The sequence below is a fragment of the Sturnira hondurensis genome, unplaced genomic scaffold (genome assembly GCF_014824575.4).
Source record: "Sturnira hondurensis isolate 20B ecotype Veracruz unplaced genomic scaffold, ASM1482457v3 Scaffold0003801, whole genome shotgun sequence".
Classification (NCBI taxonomy): Eukaryota; Metazoa; Chordata; class Mammalia; order Chiroptera; family Phyllostomidae; genus Sturnira; species Sturnira hondurensis.
In genome coordinates this window covers 3,833,075-3,855,046 of record NW_028076432.1, presented here as the reverse complement: position 1 = coordinate 3,855,046, position 21,972 = coordinate 3,833,075, and the positions used below count along the sequence as shown (strand labels likewise).

Sequence of the window (21,972 nt, the reverse complement as noted above, 5' to 3'; positions counted from 1 at the left end):
GTTCAATTCCCAGTCAGGAGACATGCCTGGGTTGCCAGCCACTTCCCAGCAGGGGACACATGAGAGGCAACCATACATTGATATTTCTCTCCCTCTCTCCTTCCCTTCCCCTCTAAAGATAAATGAATAAAATCTTAAAAATAAATAAATAAATAAAAGGCAGAATCTACTTAGTATCATTCACATTATGAGATGAAATACAATGATAATCTAAGCCAGGGGTGTCAACTCATTTTCACCAGGGGCCACATCAACTTCGAGGTTGCCTTCAAAAGGCCAAATATACTTTTAGGACTGTGTGAATGTAACTACTCCTTAACTGGGGAGTAACTACTCCTTAACGCGGAGCTCAGTGCTGCCAGTGGGTAGAAACAAGGTTCCAGGCCAGATTGAATAAGGTGGAGGACCGGATTTGGGCCACAGGCCTTGTGTTTGCCACTTGTGATATAATCAAATCTGATAAATTGACCAAAAAACTATAAACAATTATGTAGCCTATTTGAAACATTAATTTATGTTCACTATTAAAAACAAGTACAGAATCCTAAATATATCTTTCGACCAGAGATAAATTAGTTTATTTCAACTTCATTTCCTTTCTTAAAATTCTTGATTTTTTTCTACATCTCATAATGGGCATTGTATACTAGTAATCTACATATATTGAGGATATGTGCCCAAATTAAGTGTACTTAATTTGAGACATAGTAGTTCTCCCTTATGTGCACAGAATATATTCCAAGACTCCTAGTACATGGCAGAAACCGAAGATAGTACTGAACCCTATATATACTATGTTGTTTCCCATGCATACATAGTTTAATTTATAAATTAGGCACAGTAAGAGATTCATAACAATAACCAATAATAAAATAGAACAATTACAACAATATACTGTAATAGTTATGTGAATGTGGTCTCTCTCAAAATATCCTATGGTACTGTACTCAGTCTTCTTCTTATGGTGATATGCAATGATACAATGCCTCTGTGATGACAGGAAGTGAGGTGAATGGTGTAGGCATCATGGTCACCTAGAGTTAGGTTATTACAAGGGTTATTTGAACACAAGCACTTTGATACTATGCCAGTAGATGTGGTAACCAAGCCTGCTATTAAACCTTCTAATGGGATGGGTATCATGGAGGAGTATCCACACTTTGGGCATCTCTGGGCCACACTGGAAGAAGAGTTGTCTTGAGCCACACATTAAATACACCAGCACTAACGAAAACTGATAAGCAAAAAAATGCTTTAGTAAATTTTCATTTTTTGTTAGGCCCATTCACAGCCATCCTGGGCCATGTGTGGCCTGTGGGCTGTGGTTTGGACATCCATGGTTTGGACATACTGGATACTGTATGGACATGCTGGACAAAGGAATGATTCACATTCAGAAGGAATGGAGTGGGAAGGAACAAGATATCATCATAGTACTCAGAACGGTGTGCAATTTCAAATTTATGAATTGTTTTTAAAGATTTTATTTATTTATCTTTAGAGGGGAAGGGAAGGAGAGAGGGAGAGAAATATCAATGTATGGTTGCTTCTTGTGAGTCCCCTGCTGGGAACTGGCCTGCAACCCAGGCATGTGCCCTGACTGGGAATCGGACCACGATTGTATGGTTCGCAGGCCCGTGCTCAATCCGCTGAGCTACACCAGCCAGGGTAAATTGTTTTTATCTGAAATTTTCCATTTAATATTTTTAGACCATGGTTGACAGCAGGTAACTGAAGCCTTGGAACATGAAACCACAAATAAGGGAGGGACTACTGTATGGACTAAGACAAAAACCTTTCCACCTCTCTCCAGTTAAGGGTTCTGGCCTCTGAACACAGTAGTGACTAGTGTCTGATGATCACGCAATAAGAGTTTGTTTCAGGAGGGGGTTGTATGGAGGTGGAAGAAGGTATAGGGAGATAAATGGTAACAGAAAAAATACAATAAAAAATCAGTAAGAAAAATGTTGGTTGCTATTATTTACATTAGATTCAGTCCAAAAGCTCAAGGAGGTAGAGATAATTCTGAGGTAGAGAGATATCACTTACATAGTAACTCCCACCATTTTACCTCAAGTAAACAACATAAACTGGTGTCTCTGGAGACAGGTGCTTTTCAACCATAACATTTGCTGCAACTACAATACTAGACCTAAAAGGTAGTCGTACTGAGAAATTCCACAATTCCCTTCTTCTAACCCCTCTTTCATTGTGACCTGAAACTGAGAAAGACCTCTTTTAACTCCTCTACCAGCAAAAGCCCTATCTCACTCCCACCTGAAGTCTTACTAACAGCATTTATTCCTGTGAAGGGGCTCATCTTTACCACCCACCCCCTGCCCCGAGTTTGCCTTCCCTCCTCTGTTAACACCTACTACAAACATCAGTAAGAGCACTTTGAATGTACATAGTTGTTTATGTCTGGCTGCTTGCTGAATAACATGTTCCGGTATGGATAAAGGCTATCTTATTCACAGGCTTTGGAGTTAGTGTTGATTATATGATCTTAGGCATGTAACTATACCCTCTCAATCTAGGGTCTCATCTATAAAGTGAGAATATACTTCATAGGATTTCTGTGAACTTAAAAATATTTGGCTCACTGCTCTGGTGGCCCAAAGCCAAACCTACAGTCCTTAACTTGAGCCAATGCTCTGCTAGTGCTTAGGAATGACGGTGCAAAATACTATTCACAGAGATGTCTTCCTCTGAGTCCTTGGATTTAAGTTTAGAGTTTGAAGAATAAAAATCAATTTTCTGAAAGAACTTAGTGAAAAAAAGAGGAATACATATAGGCTCATTTTATTTTTATTTTTTTAAAATATTTTATTTATTTTTCTTAGAGGGGAAGGGAAGGAGAGAGAGAGAGAAATATCAATGTATGGTTGCCTCTCATTCGTCCCCTGCAGGGAACTGGCCTGCAACCCAGGCATGTTCGACTGGGAATCGAACCGCGATCATGTGGTTTGCAGGCCCGCGCTCAGTCCACTGAGCCACACCAGCCAGGGCTATATAGGCTCATTTTAGGTGGTAAACAAAGCAACTGTTTTCTCGACCCCTCCCACTCGACAAAATGATAAATACCTTGAGTGTATATCAAGTGAAAGAATGATGAAGGGTTAATTTATTTTGATTAAGCCCTTATAATATACGAGTTTTCTTTAAATAATAATGACTGTTTCAAGAGTGTTTGTTTAATTTTCATGACAACCATATGAAGTAGGTACTACCTTAATCCTCACTTCACACATGAAAAAACTGAGGTATAATTATTCATCCACAGTTGAGTGGGAGCCAAGATTAGAATCTGACTCTCAGGCCCATATTCTCAAGCACTGTATTTACTGTTGAGAAATACTTATGGTTTAAATACCCCATATTCAGCCATGCTCAGGGCTAGAACAAAGTTGCGTATATTTGAATTCAGAGCAAACACTGCCTTGGCCTTCAGCAAACACTTCATGGAGACCATCCTGTTCCCTCACCCATAAGACTGTGCCCTCTGAAAAGCAGTGTGTATAGCAGTGCCAGGAATCAGATCCTTTGAAGTACACAGCTCATGAAATCAACCTGTCTGGGCTTTGGCCAATCAGCCAGCTTTGAGTCAGCTGGCAGGCAAAAGGGACAGCAGCTCAGATGTAATCAGTTCCTGAACGGGCTCAACCACACCACCTCCACCTTCCTCAGCCTTAATTTTATTCTTCCAATCTAATTCCCCAAGAAACTTATTTGCAGGAGAACTCACCACATCTCAGATATGGCCCAGTAACTTCCTCTTAATTCCTCCATACCAACTTCCCCCACCTCAAGGACAACAATGATTAACAATAATGCTTGGAAGTTTTGGTAGCCTACTGAAATGGAGTCAAAACTTTGCAGCCAAATCAGCCAGAGTTCAACGTCTCAGCTTTTTAATATTGTTAGACAACTTGTCTTAATTCCTTAAATTTCTACTTTCTTCTTTTTTAAAAAATATCTTCATCCAAGGATTTGTTAATTGATTTTAGAGAGACAGAGAAACATTGATTGTTTGCCTCCCACATGGGCCCAGACTGGAGACCAAACCCACAACCTAGGTATGTGTGCTGACAGGGGATTGAACCCACAAACTTTTGGTGTATGGGATGGCACTCCAACTGAGCCACACTGCCAGAGCAAATTTCAATTTTCTCATTGACAAATTAGGGATGACAATATTTACAGTATTTTACAGAGTTTTTCCTAAACATTGAGAAACTTCTGAATAAAACTGCTTACAGGAAGAGGTCAAATGTTAGCTGTAACTGTGTAACTTGGATAAGTGTACAATGGAAACACTCTCACTCTCACCCAGAAAGCTTTTGTGTAACTTAAAAAGCCCCTGGCAGAGTAAATGCTCAAAACATTCATTTTTTTTATCAAAAACTCCCTGGTTTCCAGTTTAATAATAATGGTAAACAACTCTAGTTTTTTCCATTATAAGCCTGTTGGGATGCATGCAGTCTTGCTGTCATATGTACAAAAGACAACACTTTTTAAAAAATATTTTTTATTTATTTTTAGAGAGGGAAAGGGAGAGAAAAAGAGAGGGAGAGAAATAACAATGTGTGGTTGCCTCTCGCACACCCGGTACTGGGGACCTGGCTTGCAACCCAGGCATGTGCCTTGACTGGGAATCAAACCAGCGACACTTTGGTTCATAGGTCGGCACTCAATCCACTGAGCCTCACCAGCCAGGGCAAAGGAACAACACTCTTGGAGACTAGGCAAACATTTTGTTGGACTGTACTAGTTTCTGAGGATGTCAGATAAAACACTTTTACCTTATGTCAAGGTAAAAGTCATTACTTTAACTAGTCTGATCCTTACAACTAACTTTATGATACCCAGAAATATTTCCTGGGCAGAGTTCTTAACCTGAGGCTCAAGAAGGGAGTGTAAGAGAGACTAAAAACATTCCAAATGCAGATGTGAAGGTGATTAGGATGAGACGGACTTGATTGTTTCTTTTTGTGTGTATGGAGGAGTTGACATCCGAGATGGGTTCATAGCTTTTCTAAAATTCTAAGAGGTTCATGGACCCTAAAAACTACTACTCTTAAGGTGTGAGAAAAATCCCTATTCATTCAACAAGCATCCACCAAACTCTACACATAGACACTATGCTATCTGTACCCTCACAGTGGAGAATAATGTGAAAAACAAATATTCTGAATAATCCCAATGATTTATGGTATGAAATAGTTTTTGTCATTTTTGTTATCCAAATAAGCAGGCTCACCCTTGCTGGTGTGTCTCGGTTGGAGCATTGTCCTGTAACCCAAAGTTGCAGCTTTGAATCTTGGTCAGGGCACATACCTAGGTTTTGGGTTTGATCCTCAGTCTGGGCATGTACAGGAGGCAACCAATTAATGTTTCTCTCTCTTCCTTCCTGTCTCTCGAAAGCGATGAAAAAAAAGTCCTTGGGTGAGGGGAATAAAAAAGAAAGCAGGCTCTTTTGTGATGCCTCTGCCTATCTGTTTATCTCAATCACCTGAAAAAGATGGACACATATAAAGTGCCTAGCACATAGTTAGTCCTCAAGGATTAGTTCATTTCCCTTCACTTATCAATTTAAAGCCATATACATCTTCCCCTTTCTTCCCTTATTTAGTGCTACTTTTAATATTCATTGAAAGGAGATCTTGCTGTAGGAATATGTTATCCAGGATGGGAGTAGGAAGCCGTGGTGTGATTTCCCCAAATCTGTATGTCTATTAAGGATGGCAGCAGTGTAAGAGTCCTTAAATAATGCAGGTCAAATACCTTACAGTAAAAGTTCTGGCACATAGATAGTACTAAATGAATAGTGGCTAATAAAAATAAACCAAAAATTTTAAAATTAGAACAACAGGTGCAAACATAGGGGAAGTGAGAATACTGGCAAAATTTAACAGGTTTCATAGTCACAACCTGCAAGAACTACAAGGAACATTGGAGTATAGTCAGTCATTCTGTACATGAGAAGGCTCAGTATTACAGAGCTATTTCACTGGAGCCCAGTTCAGATCAGCCTTAACTTTGCCACTTCTGACATCAACTTACATGAAATTTTGGGATCATAATGCTTGCTGAGTTTGGTTATTGTTATACACTTATGTGTCTCTCCAGTTAAAATTGGAAGCTAGAATCTGAGAACGCACAGTCATATATACACACAAAGGATGTTAGTTGTATCTGGAGAACACTGAATTGGACTTCGGAATATACTTAATTCAACCTTAGTTTTCATACATGATGAAATTGAGGCCTAGAAAGGGGAAGTGACTTTCCAAGACAAGTTACTGGCAGAGTCAGTATTGGAATCCCAGTTCTGCAGCTTCAAATAAAGACAGATAAAATGTTACATGAAGTCCACACCTCTTCAGGGCTCATCTCCTCTTTCTTTGGTGCCCCCTATATTTAAGAACACAGGGCCCTTAATGCTACTCAAAACACAAAACACACTACCCATATCTATCATTGCATGCACATTGTTCAGAACACACTGTCAGGCCCTAATCCCCAACTCGAGCCACTGACCCCATACTCTTTCTGGTCTAACACACACTCTACATACACCACATGCACCCTTTACCTTTTCTGAGTCTTATTTTCAACAGCTCGATCTACAAACTAAGGTGTAGATGACTAACAATGGTGTAATAATTTAGCATCTCCTTGGATATCTGTATTTCTAAAGAGGTTTATTAGAAAAGGTACCGCCCCAAATGCTTTTGAACAAGTTGTGCATGTAACATTCAAACATTACTTTTTGAAAAATATTTTTTTGCCACAAAAAATCATAAAAGTGGCAGTATGAAAAAAATTTTTTGGGGGGGAAGGGTATACTGGAACTAACTGTTCTCTAGCTTTGGATAGAGAACATTTGTTAAAACTCATAGAATCATACATCAAAAGAGTGTCTTACTGTATTAAACATTTTAAACTAACAAAAAAAATTTAAAAGAGGGGAGAATAAAGCAACTTCATGGCCCATTACTGCCCCTTAGTTTTCCTACCCAGAGGCAATAATGGTCTTATAAAAAATTACATTATATTCATGAAAAGGTAGTCATGGAGGCAGACTTATTGGGGAGACATTTTTGGAAATGATGGTTGTTCACGACCTTAAATGAAGAACTCTCCTACTCTACTAGAATATATGAGACTGTAACTTTTTGGCTTTTCTCACCTTTCCCTCACAAGGCTGTTAGCCTAAAGGCATGTCTATAGTTATCTTGGTGTCCCAGAATCTACCTAGTATATCTGACACCTAGTGGATACTCAATGAATATCTGCTGAAGAAACGAAAGTCCTGTTTTAAGCACAGGAAATGTGAACTTAGTGGCCATTTTACAATGTAGTTAATAGTATACAAATGTAAATGGGAAATAAAAGGCAGAAAGTAGGGATTGAGTGTAGACTGATCATGGAAACCTTCAACCTATAATGTTCTATTATAAACATTAGTGCTATAGTGTGCAACAGGAGACCTTTTAATCTCTTCACAGAACTATGGCTGATGATGAAAAACCTTACTGGGTGACCAAAAAATAGACCAGATGGAGGTAATCTAATAATGCTTTACCTAACTGGAGAACAATATATATATATATATATAGTGACTTAATATGTACATGTATATATATGTAATATTCATAATATATACATTGCGATGGCAAAACAAAAAATGGAAAAACGCAGAATTCAACTTCAGCTTATCTATTTTTAAAAAGTGCTTTAAATAGTTATGGAACTTTGTTTTTATTTCAATTGTTGTTCCTTTGTTTTACCACATGGTCTGTTTCACATTTTCTCTTTCGAAAATGTGGGGAAAGGACCGGATTTACAGTCTTGGCCAAATGGGAGACACTTAAATCTGTGATATTCACTTCCTTGTTTCCCCAGTAACAGTGGTCCTCAACGCCCTGGGCCAAGGCCTCTTGAGAACCGGCTGCACGGCAGGTTGAGCAGCAGATAAGCGACGGAAGCTTCCCTGGCATTGCAGCCTGAGCTCCGCCTCCTGTCCCCACCCCACTTTGCGGCCAAATGGGTCTCTGGTGCCAAGATTGGGGGGTAGCAGCTCCTGTATAGACTTTAAATCAACAACCTGGGTTGGGTTTTTAATTCCTCTACTTGTTAATTGGTGACCTTGAACAGATTTGTGCCTTAATTTAAAAATGGAAGCTGAAAATATACTTAGTAGTTACTAGCTTTCAGTTGTGGAGAAAGTATCCTTTCATTCACTTACTGAACATCTAAGGACTTTTACTTTCCAGGGTTGGAGATATGTTAATGCTGAAATGTCTGAGCAGTGTCTAGAGAGAAAAATGTATGAGATTTGAGCCTGATTAGGTGAGGATAAAATTGGTGGTGGTGCCACGCACTTGCCTAGGCTTCTGTAATACATTAGCTGCAAAATAAAACACACAAACCTTTCCTCATGGCGCTCACACACCAGTAGGGCCACTTGAGAGTATTAGCCTTAACTTTTAATTCTACTTAGGACTCACTAAGATACAAACAGGCCCCTGCAATCAGCAAATAAAGCATTCAACCCCTACTATAGTATTCCACTTTTCTTGTACCTTGATGAATTTCATGTTCTCAAATTGTGAACCCCTTGGGGAAAAAGTCCATTCATTCTGTTATTGAGCTCTTTCTATGTTCCATGTATAGTGGATATAGACAAGCTTGGATAATAAACACACTTTCAGACAACGGCAAAGCAGCCTCTTTCCCTGCTTGCCTTTAACTGACACAAAAGCAAATAATTTAGTACTTCTAAAAAATATATAGATTATACCGTTACAGTTGTTCTATTCCTTCATTCCCCTCCACCTGCACACTCCCTCCCCCACCATTCTCCCACCCTTAATTTATAAGCATGTCTCAAGTTCTTTAGATTCTATATCTCCCCCACTATTCTTGCCCTCCCATTTATCTATTTTCTACCTACCATCTATGCTATTTTCTGTACCTTCTCCCCCCTTCTCCTCCTCCCACTCCCCTGTTGCTAACCCTCCATGCGTTCTTCATTTCTATGGTTCTGCTCCTGATCTAGCTGTCCTCTTAGTTTGCTTTTGTTTTAGGTGTGGTTGTTAATAACTGTGAGTTTGCTGTCCTTTCACTGTTCATATTTTTTATCTTCTTTTTCTTAGATAAGTCCCTTTAACATTTCATATAATAAGGGCTTGGTGATGATGAACTCCTTTAACTTGACCTTATCTGAGAAGTGCTTCCATCTGCCCTTCCATTCTAAATGATAGCTTTGCTGGATAGAGCAATTTTGGATGTAGGTCTTTGGATTTCATGACTTGGAATACTTCTTTCCAGCCCCTTCTTGCCTGTAAGGTCTCTTTTGAGAAATCCGCTGACAGTCTGATGGGTACTCCTTTGTAGGTGACTGTCCCCTTATCTCTTGCTGCTTCTAGGATTCTCTCCTTCATTTTCATCTTGGCTAATGTAATGATGTGTCTTGGTTGTTCTTTCTTGGGTCCAACTTCTTTGGGACTCTAAGCTTCCTGGATTTCCTGGAAGTCTAGTTCCTTTGCCAGATTGGGGAAGTTCTCCTTTATTTGTTCAAATAAGTTTTCCACTTGTGGCTGTTTCTTTCCCCCTTCTGACCCCTATAATCCGATGTTGGAATGTTTAAAGATGTCCTGGAGTTTCCTGAGCCTCTCCTCATTTTTTTGAATTCACATTTCTTCATTCTTTTCTGGTTGGATGTTTTGTTCTTCCTTCCGGTCCATTCCATTGATTTGAGTCCCAGTTTCCTTTCCATCACTATTGGTTTCCTGTGCATTTCCCTTCATTTCAATTAGTTTAGCCTTCATATGTTCCTCTAATTTGTGACTATAATCAACCAGTTCTGTGAGCATCCTGATGACCAGTGTTTTGACCTGTGCATCTGATAGGCTGGCTATTTCCTGGTTGCTTAGAGTTACTGGCTCTGGGGCTTTGAGTTCTTCTTGCACCATCTTTTGGGCTGTTGGTGCCTGTTACGTATCAGGATCGGAGCCCTAGGTGTTCACCAGAGCAGGGCAACTAAGTCGCTGGGTTGTGACGCTGTACTTGGGGGTGGGGTCAAAGAGGAGCAATGGCGTCCCGCCTGCCATCTCCTGCCGCGGTCCCTACAGGTGCAGCTTGTGGCACCGTCACCGGGCCCACATTTCATCCCACTGCATGCAAGTGTGCCACCGCCATCAGCCCTCGCCCCCTGGGGCCTGCGTGGTCTGTCTCACTGTGCACGAATGTGCGACTACGGTCAGTCTGCCCCACACCCTGACTGGGTCCGGGCCACTTGTGTGCCTAGGTCTGGGGATCTTTCCTGCCGGACCCTGCTCCACTGCTGGCTCCGCCCCTCTTACCATCCCCATTGACCAGTTCGTTGTTGTGGGACTTTTGTATAATTCAATTTTCCAGTCTTTGGCTGTGTCTTCGTTCTCCAAACCTTTGTTGTATTCAAACTTGGTTGTGGGAGAAGGCACAGTGTTTCCACCTATGCCTCCATCTTGGCAGAAGTCCTAATTTAGTACTTTCTAAAACTGCATCCTCACCATGAGAAATGAGAACTTCCTTAAATCCACTTTATGGTATAATCTGATTTTGAACTGTATGAGGTAAAGCATTGTAAATTTTTCAGTTTGTAGGTCTCTGAAATTCTTAATCAGGCCTTAGGTGGAAAAACTTTACATCTCTATTTTCAGTAACTTCTAATGAAATTTGAATGCAGGCAACAGACCATAGTGTTAGCACTAAATGTAGACAACTTGAAATACTTGTTCACTATTATTACATAATTACATCAGTGCCAGATGTTGTGAGTTAATAAAGCATGTTTCTGTATCAAAAATTATTTTTGATAATTATTCCAATATTGGCTCCTTGTGTAATTCAATATTCTGTACTTTTTTTTTTGAAAATGACACTAAAAAGGTTGAGTTAAATGGTCTGATGGATCATAATCACCGTACCTCTAGAGCTTTGTACTTATTTGATACTTACAGAATGAAATAGATTTAGAACTGGTAGAAACTGCACATACCAAATATTGATACTTAATGTCTGTAATAGAGTACTGTAGGATTTCTTATTCAAAAATACCTTAAATGCATTTGGATGAAGGTATAAATCATGTAACTTTTTCATTTCCCTAAGAAAACCATTATACACCTTCATTAAGCAATACTTGCGCACATGGTTGGATTATATTCTTCACTGAATATGTGTACACAGAAACATTAAAAAACTGGCATTTACATCTTGGAATTTCATCAAGAGGTACTGAGCAAAATGGAGACTAAATTAGGAACATAAAAAAGGGGGATTACATTAGAGGTGTGAATTTGGTAAATTATTTTATCTCTGCTTTTAAATGACTTAGGTGAAGGAATCACCTGGTGGTGTTATTAAATGGCTATATTCATGAACATATTATATTTAAGTTCACTTCCACATACTTATCATTGCAAAGAAATTTTTTCTTGTATGCATATGCACACACACTCCTTATTTACCCAAACCTATAAAAACTGAGAAAGCGGGTAGATTTTCTGGCTAATAATTATCTATGCACATTTGGATTTTAAATCTTGACTTTGGGGTATTTACTGCATTTACCTTTAGTGGCATTTTCAAGCCAGAAGCTAACATTGTATCAATTTGCTACAAACACAACTAAACAGGACTAGGAAATGTTTTCTTTTCTTGAATATTAACTCAAAGTAAAATGTGAAATGTTAAAAAGTTTACACGAGTTAAAATCTTCCTTAGGGAACTCCAACTGCAGAACCCCATATGGCATGCTCATGTCCACTTACAGAAATGTACATTGTAGAAGACTTTTTAACTCCAGTGAAAGTGGGGCCTGAAAAGATCTTTTGGTAAAATGTATTTTTTCACCCTTAAGCTTGCTAGTCTCAACTCTGTGATCAGGATAGAATAATTTTAATGTAGCTGCTGGGTCTACATCACTTTTGGGTTGCTGGCACTTCATTTCAAAACAAGTAAGAAAATCGATTCTATTTTGGAAGAGAGATACAGAAAGGTAGACAACAGAAAGCTGTTCTCTCAAATTCCACGCCTTGGAATATACAAGCATTACTTTAGAACTGCAGCATGAAATAATTCTAACATTTTTCATAATTTAGAAGATTATCTTTTAGAGAACTACAGTGATGCTCAATTAAGATAGGGCCTGTCATAATCAACTGAGTAGTTTTCAAGCTACAGAGGTATATAAACAAAATCTGTCATCGCAATTTTTTTTAACTTCAGCCACCTCAGGCACTACTGTAATCTTATGACACAACTCAGTAATGGGAATTCTACATTCCTAATGGTGAGGGCTGAAAAGAATTGTTACTGCTCTCTATCATAGGAAGAAGTGAAGCTATACTCTGGTAATATAGCTTACAGCTTAGTCATGTAAGTTTCACTTATCATCGAATGGTTTAAAGGGTAAATCTGAGGTAATACCTATCTTTGGGGTCCTATGTACTGGGGAGCTACTTTCTAACCACACACACAACACACACACGCCTCACCACCCCCCTTCCAAAGCCCTAGGTAATGCTTTACATATTTTGGTGAATCCTCTCCCACACCCTTGAGGTTACAATCACTGAGGTTTAGAATGTTACTAGATTTCAGCCCTGACTGGTGTAGCTCAGTGGGTTGGGTGTCATTTTGAAGACAGGGTTCCATACCCCATCAGGTTCCTTGGGGAACTTCAAGGGGCAACTGACAGATGTTTCTTTCCCTCTCTTTCTCCTTCCCTTCTCTCTCTCTAAAAATAAAGTCTTAAAAAGATTTCAAACTAAAACAGTAGGAATCCAGAGGTCACTGATACTATCCTCCAAAACACTACAGTGAGTTTTCACTTACCATCTCCAAAAGGACCTTCCTTCTCCAAAAGCTAGATCCCTTACTTGTCTGAATCTGGGGGCTGCTTTAAAAATTTCAAATGCTTTTTCTCTGGAGTCTCGCCTTTATTCTTTAGCAGATATGGTTAAAAGATTGCTACAGGATTTTGAGTATAAAAAGCCCAAATTTGGTATGTGAGTCAAATCTGGAGCTATAGATACAGTGTAACATATCATGCATCCAAATAACAACATAACACCGAAATTTTTTAAAATTAGGTTTCAGGGAAAAGAGTTACTTAAAAAATTACTTTCAGAAAATTCTAGTATCTGGTTGTTTCCACCTAGAGACTTGTTTCTTCACCATAATTTTGTCATAGCATTAAGCTCTTACTGGATGTGTCTTTTATCACTTCCTTACAATTAGACTAAACTCTTAGTCTAAAAAATATACAGGTAAGTCAAGATATTTGGGTACATAATCTCAAGGCTAAAATTGATATTTTCTTCCCTTCCTCCCCAACTACCAAATATAAATTAATTCCTAGGTGATTTCTTCATCTATACATTTTCACAATTCATTTATGGATCAATAAACCTAAAGTCTTTGCCAAAACTTATTACTAGTGTGACATATTACTGCAAACACAAATATGGGATGTGAAGGACTACTCTACCCTAACCCTGTACAGTCAGTCACCTGCAGTTTAAAAAATACACAATAGCTGGTTCCAACCCTGGACAATTTGGCAGGGATGCATGAGCAATAATGTATTTTAGAGTTCTATAGATCACAGGTGGCAAACACAAGGCCCGAGTGCCACCTCTTTTCTACCTGGTGGCAGTGCTGAGCTCCTTGCCCCTAGTTAAGGAGTAAGTTACATTTATGCAGTCCTAAAATTACATTCTGCCCTTTGAAGTCAACTGTGAGGCAGATGTGGCCACCAGTGAAAATGAGTTTGACACTCCTGCTATAGATGATTCTGATACTTAACCCTTGTTCTAACAGCAACTGAACTGACTCAATACAATACTCTTTAATGAGTTACCTATAATTATAATAAAAATCAAGGTCCTAATTCTCTTCAGGCAGATGAAAAAAAGTAGGTTTCTGTATCTACCTAAACCATTCCTAATTCCACTTTTCAAAGTTCCCCTAACCCAGTGTTTTCGCTGGGACACTGAGGTTATGACCAACTCCTCAAAAATTAATAAAATTTCTAAAATAACAGTACAGATTTTTCCCCTAAAAATTAAGGGTTAAACCAGAGTCTTTTTGTAGATATTAGCTAGATCTGTTTCTTTATGGTTAGATGCCCATAGAATATAAGGCTGGAAAAACTTCAAACCACCCAAACACATGACACATTACAGAAATCAGTGAGGGACAGGTCTCACTTCTCATAGACCAGGTTTCTGAGAAATCTGTTGGGGTTTCTTCCCCTACATATATGTCCTCCACGGTAACTCAAATTGAGGAAGTTATTGCTTATGTAAAGAAATATCTTACAAAATGAACAAAATTCACTATAATTTTGTACAGGACACAAAATCAGCCTGAATGAAAATAATTTAAGAGCTCAAAACTAAGCCTAAATGTGAACTTCTCTAGTCTATTAAGTTTAAAACATTTCTATAGCTGTACTGAAGGTTAGAAAGAAAACAGTAAACATTTTTTCCTTTTCCTATACTTACCACCATTACTTGCAAAGGTATTTCTGAATGACAGAATTATTTGCATGAGCCTTTCCCATTGTTGTTTTCATGAATAAATGAGACCAAAACATAATATCTTTGTTTTAAAATTAAACAAACCCACTCATCTTGTGACTTGTTCCCAGAAACAAGATGACATATGATTCTTCATAAAACTGTTTTTGTAGTTATCTGCATACATTTAAGAGACTATTCCTATGTTTTTTATCATTTGTAATCACTGTGCCTAGCTTTTCTTGGATAAGAGAATTTATCAGCTATAGTTGTATTAACTCCTAGCAGGTGAAGTGCATACCTTACTGACCCAAAGTAAATAGTTAATTTTTTCAGAAAAAAGTGCAAAAGACAGGAATAAAAAGAGCACAAAAGTATAGCGGCATTTTTAACCCTTCAGACACCCTCTGGAGAAGAAATCTCCCACCTTTCCATAGTGTAGACAGACTCTGAAAAATAAAACAATAGCATTGTTTCAGTAACACGATTAAAACACACACACACACACACACATATTTAACAAATACCAAACAAAATAAAGACCAGTAATTTTGGTTTCAGTTATTAGTTTAAAAAATTAGTTGTTAAAGTAGTTGTAAATATGGAGAACCACAAATTTAAATAAGCTGGTTATCCATGCTAATGAACATCTCAGCTCTGCAGTATTTTAGCGTGTACTCTAGGTCGACCCAAGAATGCGTGCTACTCGGAAATGATCGCCAAGCGTCAGTAATATCCCCCTTCAACATCTCCCTCCTTTTGCTGATAGATACACTCTTCAAGGTAGCTCCTTATCTTTTCTTAATCGCGGCAGCAAAGCACGGTCCGTCCCAAAGCACTTGTCTACCTTTCAAACATCGATTTCTTTGGACCCTTTTGTAAATCATTCTGTATGACAAAACCAACGAGTCATAAATCTTGTGGAGGGATAAGGAAGGATGGAAAATAAATTAAGAAATTAAAAATAAATTTGGAAGGGACGGCCAACTCCTTGGGTGGAAGCCTCTCCGGCAACAGACCAGAAGGTCGCTGAGTCCCAAGACACCAACCACCCCGACTATTCTTTTACCTGGTCTAAATAACGCTCGGGGCCAAGAAGTCTGCTTACTCTTTCACTACCTAAACTAAAAAATTGAGCAAGAGTCGTTAGAGGCCCTATGCAACCCTCGCAGGATAGTGAGGACGAGGCCCACTCCACCTCCGGCTGCTGCCTCCAGCCAGACCCGCCCTACATCTGTCCCCAGGTGAAGCCTCCCAACTCCGGTTCCCACGCTCGGGCCCCCGGATTTTCATTAGGCTTGTCCGCTACCTCACCCACTACCACTCCGCTTGCGCGCTCCCCAAAACCTCAGCCCGGATCCGCAGAAGCGTCCCAGCACTCCTGACATGGCGGCAGAGTTTCCTTTGCTCCTTTGGTCAGCTCTGGGTGCGTCCGACCCTGGCGCATTTTGGGCTTTGTAGTTCTGGCAATAGCCTCAGGGTCCCAAAAGGCCGTCAGAAGACCACAATTCCCAGAATGCAGCGCTCCTGAGCATGGCTATTGGGGCCTTTTGGACAGAGGGATGATGTCATTGAATAAACCCCACTGCATTCATTGTGCTACGGTCTATCCACCCCCTGCCCCCCCCACCGCTGCTGCTGGGCTTGTGATTGCCGCTCGCTCCAGCTGAGCTAAGAGTAGCAGCGGCATCAGGGCAGGGACTGACTCCAGCCCTTGGACTTAAGACATCTTACCATCTTACGTTGCGTGCGTGACTCATTCGCACTCATTTCTGTTTATGCCTGGGGTGGGGAGAAAAATCCCAAACCAGGTGAGTTGAAGTGATTTATTCAAACGGTTATACCAAGTTATTCCTCCCGCTTAATTCGCAAGGCTTTCTTTTGGGAAGATGGGGGGAGGGAGGATTGGGGAGGTGCTCGCAAGAGATGCTAAGCAAAAAGCTCTGTGCAATTTGGGTCACTGCAAAGACTAACTCCAGCAACCTTCCCCCGCGGGAGGACAGATTCCTGCCAATTCTCTAGTCGCAACTCCCCTCAACCTTTTTGAAGCTGAGAGAGGGGGCTGGGCTGGGGAGGATGTTGGGAAGTGCTCTTGGAAAATCAGAAAAAGGCAGAGGTGGGAGACTGCAGTCCTGTCACAAACGGCCCGAGTGCTGAGGTTTGAATATGAAAGGGTGCTGCGTGGGGAGAAATGGAGACACTGATTTAATGCGGTCACACTACTTTAGAACATTTCTGTGTCGCTTCGGCGAGCACACACTATTCGTTTTTAAGATGAGCGTGCTTCTTCTGAGTAGGTTAAGTTTTGTGGAGCGCTAATTTATATGTGTGTCTATATCGTTTACCTCGCCTTTCCTGCTGATTTGAGGTGACAGTGTCCTTTAATGGTGCACTCCGTGCCAGTTAGAAATATTTCACGTATCTGGGGAAGCTCTTAGGCTGCTGGAAGCAGCATTTTTGTTAAATGTTTTCCTGATTGCAGGATTTCAGGTTTGTTTGGAAGTGGAGCAGAGAGATTTGTGCCCGTGTGAGTGTTTTAAATTACATTGCAATAGGCTCCTCGCCACTGGCAGTGGTATGTACCATAATGAGTCGCTGTTTCCTGAGGCGCAGTCACCAGTTACAAATAACGGTTTGGAGAAGGGATCATTAATGAAACCTGGGTTAATTTTAAGGCGTTAGGGAAAGTTAGATGCAGTGTTAACCTTTAGTTGGCATTACTGAAAGGTACACATGGAAGAGTGATCCTGGCCGAAGAAACCAAGGAACATAGTGGTGGTTTTTAGTTTTTCTTTTTAAAGGAACTGACACATTTAACAGGACAGAAAATATTCTTGACTTGTATGATGTTGGCTTTCTTGGAAGTTATTAGGATGATTAGTGCAATAAATATTTTACTTTGAGATAAACAGCTGGCTGACTGAAGAGCAGATGGGGCAACTCTTAGCTGAGAGATCTACAACCTTGGAAATGAATGGTCCTGGGGTCAACCACACCCCCCTCTTGCAATGTCAGAAGAAGGAGAAATGCCAGTACTTTAAGCTTAACTCTGAAATGCTGAGCCTTTTTAGAAACACACACACACACACACACACACACACACAAGAAAAAAATAAAATGCCAAACCTTTTTATAGTCAAGTCAGGCACTGGAGGAAAGTATTTACTGGTTGTCTTCTGCTGCTGAACTGATTTTGTCTATTTTTAATTCAGACCATTAGATCTCCAAAGTTACAGCTGGGTGATGCTTCCTTTAATGCTTCTTGTTACTGAATGCAAAGGTCAAACTATTGTATGAGCTTTGTAGTAGAGTGATTTATTGGAATGCAATGAGCAGCTTTTGGATTTGGGGAAAGATGGACTGCCTGGCTTTGCTTCTCTCTCTGTCCATTGCTTACTATCTGCTTTTTAGGGTACACTTTGCCCTTTCCCCCTGTACCTTCCTTTCTCCACCCTTCTACATCTTTTGAAGTTCTTTCAGTTTCTTTCCCTGTTTCTCTATTTGCAATTCTCATTTTTTCCTCTGTTTCAGAATCTCCCTCTTATCACCAGTATATCACATCTATTTATTTAAGTCTTTTTCCAATCTCTGAATACCCTTCCCACCCCTGCTCTACCTCACCCTGAAACTCCAGGCTGTGTGTGTAGACAGGGTGAATGTTTATTCCACAGAATTCCACAGGAGGCTTTATCTTTTCTTTTTCTTGGAGTTGGTGCTTGGCAGCATGAGCAACAGTGAGCCTGACCCCTCAGCCTGGTTGGTTTGTGGCTCTTGTGACAGGCATAACTTGGCCCCAGGCAGCAGGAACAATGAAATGTTGCAGTAAAGCTCATGCCAACTGTATTGCTACCTGTGTTAAGAACTGCCAGTCGGTTAGCAAGGTTTTTTAAATGCTTTACATGAAATGTTCTATTTTTATTTTTTATTTTTATCCCTGCTCCAGTAAGTGGTGGGAAGGTGGTCTTTTCCCCTTCACTTCTCTTTTGGTTGCTGAGGAGCAAAAGGCAGGTGGCAAAACTGCCTTTTTAGGGGGTGGAGAGAGGGGGACGTTTGAGCAAAAAATCTTTCTCTCCTGTGGTTTCTTCTTTGTGGGTGAGAGAAATTTGTTATTTTATACCTCCCTATTAAGAAGAAGGGTGCAGTGGTAGTTATATTTGTTTAACATTAGTTCTTTTCTAGGCGTGGAAAGTCTGTCTGGTGGTTAGACTTTCATGCCCAGAGGCAACTAGTGTGACAAGCAGATTCAGAAGCTGTCATCCTAGACCTCTTTGTCACCACCTTCTCATTTCTATATTCTTTTTTCAAGATGTTCCCTCTCCCAGCCATACTTTGTAGTGTTTTAGGGAAGAGAAATGCTACCTCTCTGACCTTAAATAGCCATGCAATTCAAGGATGTCTCAGTTTACATATTTGCAGAGGGATAATGATCCTTGCCTCTTTGTTTATTTGGCTTCATGTCATAGCCTGCTACACTCTGGCCCCAGCCTGTTATTCTGAGAACAAATATTATTTGAGAAGCTACTGTGTTCCAAGGACTATGGGTACATCAGTGAAATGAGAAGCTTCTCTTGCCCTCATGGAGTTTATATTTTAATAGGGGAGACAATCATTGGACAAGTTTTTGCAATTGTGGTGAATGTTACAGACCAAGGCATTTGTATTACAAGGTGGAACAGGAGTACTCTCCCCTTGTCTGGTGAGTCAGGGAAAGTTTCCTGTAGGAGTGACATTTTAAGAGACCTGAGTGAGCCTAAATACTTTAGGATGTCAATGGGAAGTTCTTGGAGGGACACAAAGAGGGTTTCTGACAGAGGGAACTGCCTGTTCATAGTACAAAGGAAAAAGTGGTGAATGAGGATTTCAAAAGGAGAGCAGTCAGTATGTGGGAGAAGAGACCAGAATGAAAAAGAATGAGGCTGGAGAGGTGGGCAGTGTTCTGAACCACAGGAAATTTTGGCCTTTATCCTAAGAGAACAGGAACTTAGTAAAGGCCTTTAATTAGCGAGATAAATTACATATGTAGAAAGAAAGATATTTAAAACATCACCATGGCCCTTAGTTGGAGAAGAGATTGGAGAGAACTGGCCAAACTGAATGTGTGAAGACTAATTAGTAAGTCATTTTTTTTGTCTCTGTAAGTGATGATGGTGGCTGAGATCTAGGATGGTGGCCGAGGGCTTGGAGAGAAGGGAAGAGATTAGAAACAAGCTACGTTTGATAAGACTGTTGATTGATTGGCAGTGGGGATAGGGAGAAGAGAGAATCAAGATGACTTGAGTTTTTCCTTGAGCCACGGGGGTTGCCACTTATGGAGAATGAGAACACTGGATGGGGACCAGATTTTTGTTGGCTTTTTTCAAGAAGGAGTGACTTGCAGTGATTTTTGGACATCCTGAGTTTGGAGTTCCAGGAAGACATCTGAGACCTTTCTCTCATTCCGTGTGCATGTATGATGCAGCGCAGTGGAATAGAAGAGAGCTCTGGGGAGAGCTCATTCTGAGACCATGGACTACTTATTTATTAGCTGTATGATGTTGGACATGTCATATTTTTCCCTGACCTTTAATTTCCTCGTCTTTAAAATATATCTATTCCACAAATTTATCCTGATCACAAGCTATATATGTACTGTTCCAGGAAGGTAGCATTGAATAAGGTAGTATTTGCTTTGTAAGAAGTTTCTCCGGTGAGAGAGAAAGACAAATAATCACACACAGAAAGGTGTGTAGGTCTTGGTAGGCTAGCATAGCCCCAAGGGAGGTTTTTAGTCTTTCCTGGGGGAAGGGATAGTATCCACAGAGGCTGGTGACCTTTGACCTGAGACCGGAGACAAGAAAGAACTCTCCAGACTGTGTCCCCAGGCACCTAATAGAGTACCTTGCATAAATTAGGGACTCTGTGAATATTTGTTGATTGAGTGAACTAATCTAGGTCACTAAGGCCCATTCAAAAGCTGGAAATAGCCACATATTGGAAGAGGGTGATTAGTAATGCAAATGTCAACTGTGAAATGCCTTTAACAAATCAATTAACATTTGTATTCCTGAGACCTGACACCTTTGAGATGTTTTGTGGATGACTTTTGGGGAAATTCAGAAATATTTCAGATCTGTTTTCCTTTTGATCTGCACTTCCTTTTCAGGTGAGTTTCTTTAAAAAATAACTTAATTGTATAGTTCCTGAAATCAATGGGTCTTAGACTTTTGAATTTTATAGGAAGGTAAAGTTACAAAAAATAAGATAAAATGGTGGAGGGGGCACAAGCTGATGGCAAAATTTTTCTATAGCAAAGATTTTTGAAAATTTTATTGATTGATTGATGAGAGAGAGAGAGATTTGTTGTTCCACTTATTAATGCATTCTAGTATGTGCATACCCAGGATCGAACCTGAGCCCTTGGCGTATTGGGAGGGCAGTCTAACCAAGTGAGCTACCCAGCCAGGTCATAAAGATATTTTTTAGTAATGGAAAAACTACAGTTAAAAAAAGGAAAAAAAGACATTTTTTAAAATGTCTTCATTCACTTTTAGCCCATCAAATAAAGGACATTTAATAACAAGAGTTGTAGAAAGAGCATCATTTTAAAATAAAAAATATTTAGCTTTATGAAAAATTCTTTACATTTTCCTTATTTTCTCACTTTGTTGAATAATAGTTAAAAGATGACAAACACAAAAAACTTAACATTATAATAATTTATGGGACCATTGCCCTATGTTCTTGGCTGTGATGAAAATGTGGCCCATCTCCAAATAACATTTCCAAGAATGGAAGAATTTTATATGGACCATAGATATTTTATTTTCAGTTTCTTCCCCATAGGAATCCAGCCTTTAAAATCTAGATAGGCCTCCTCAAGGTTAGATTAAGGCAGGGGTTTTTAATTTGTCCCTGGGGGATCCATGGAGGGAGACCATGATCCCCTGAGATTATATGTTAATGTATGTTGTGAGTTCCCAGGTGCATACATGTCTGTCAGTATGGGTGTACCCTTGGGCAAGTTACTTAACTTCTTTGAACCTCTGTTTCTTTGCAAGATTGTCATCAGGTTTAAATGAGATAATAAGTTTTGAAAGTCTGGTACTATGCCTGATATAGATGGTGCTCATGGTAGCTGTTCTTAACATTAAATGTATTTATTGTTTTAAATATTTTATTTATTAGCTGATGCTTGCTTAGTGCCCACAGTGACAAAATGAATAGAAGATAACTTAGTGTAACTAGAAAGCCTGATGCAATGGAAAGAACACAACATCACTGATGTAGAGTTCTTGCCAGAAATGTTTAACCTAAATCTAATCATGAGGAAATAATCAGGCAAATCCAGATTGTGGGACATACTGCAAAACAGCTGGCCTGTGATCTTTGAAAATGTCAGCGCCATGAAAGACAAACA

The 21,972-nt window shown here is 39.8% G+C and overlaps 1 protein-coding gene and 1 long non-coding RNA gene across 2 annotated transcripts in view; one reads left to right on the top strand and one right to left on the bottom strand.

The window, feature by feature from the left end:
- Positions 1–7,711: 7,711 nt before the first annotated feature.
- Positions 7,712–16,018, bottom strand: LOC118984723 (uncharacterized). The gene is made up of 3 exons (XR_005065976.1): positions 15,886–16,018; positions 10,539–15,025; positions 7,712–8,784 (listed from the first exon to the last, which is right to left on the bottom strand). It is a non-coding gene; the product is annotated as an uncharacterized LOC118984723 (long non-coding RNA).
- Positions 16,019–16,197: 179 nt separating this feature from the next.
- Positions 16,198–21,972, top strand: part of RAB30 (RAB30, member RAS oncogene family) — a 77,565-nt gene continuing 71,790 nt past the window's right edge. The window contains exon 1 of the mRNA XM_037042830.1: positions 16,198–16,387. The gene's annotated coding sequence lies outside the window, so the exon portion shown is untranslated. The remainder of the gene's footprint in view (positions 16,388–21,972) is intronic.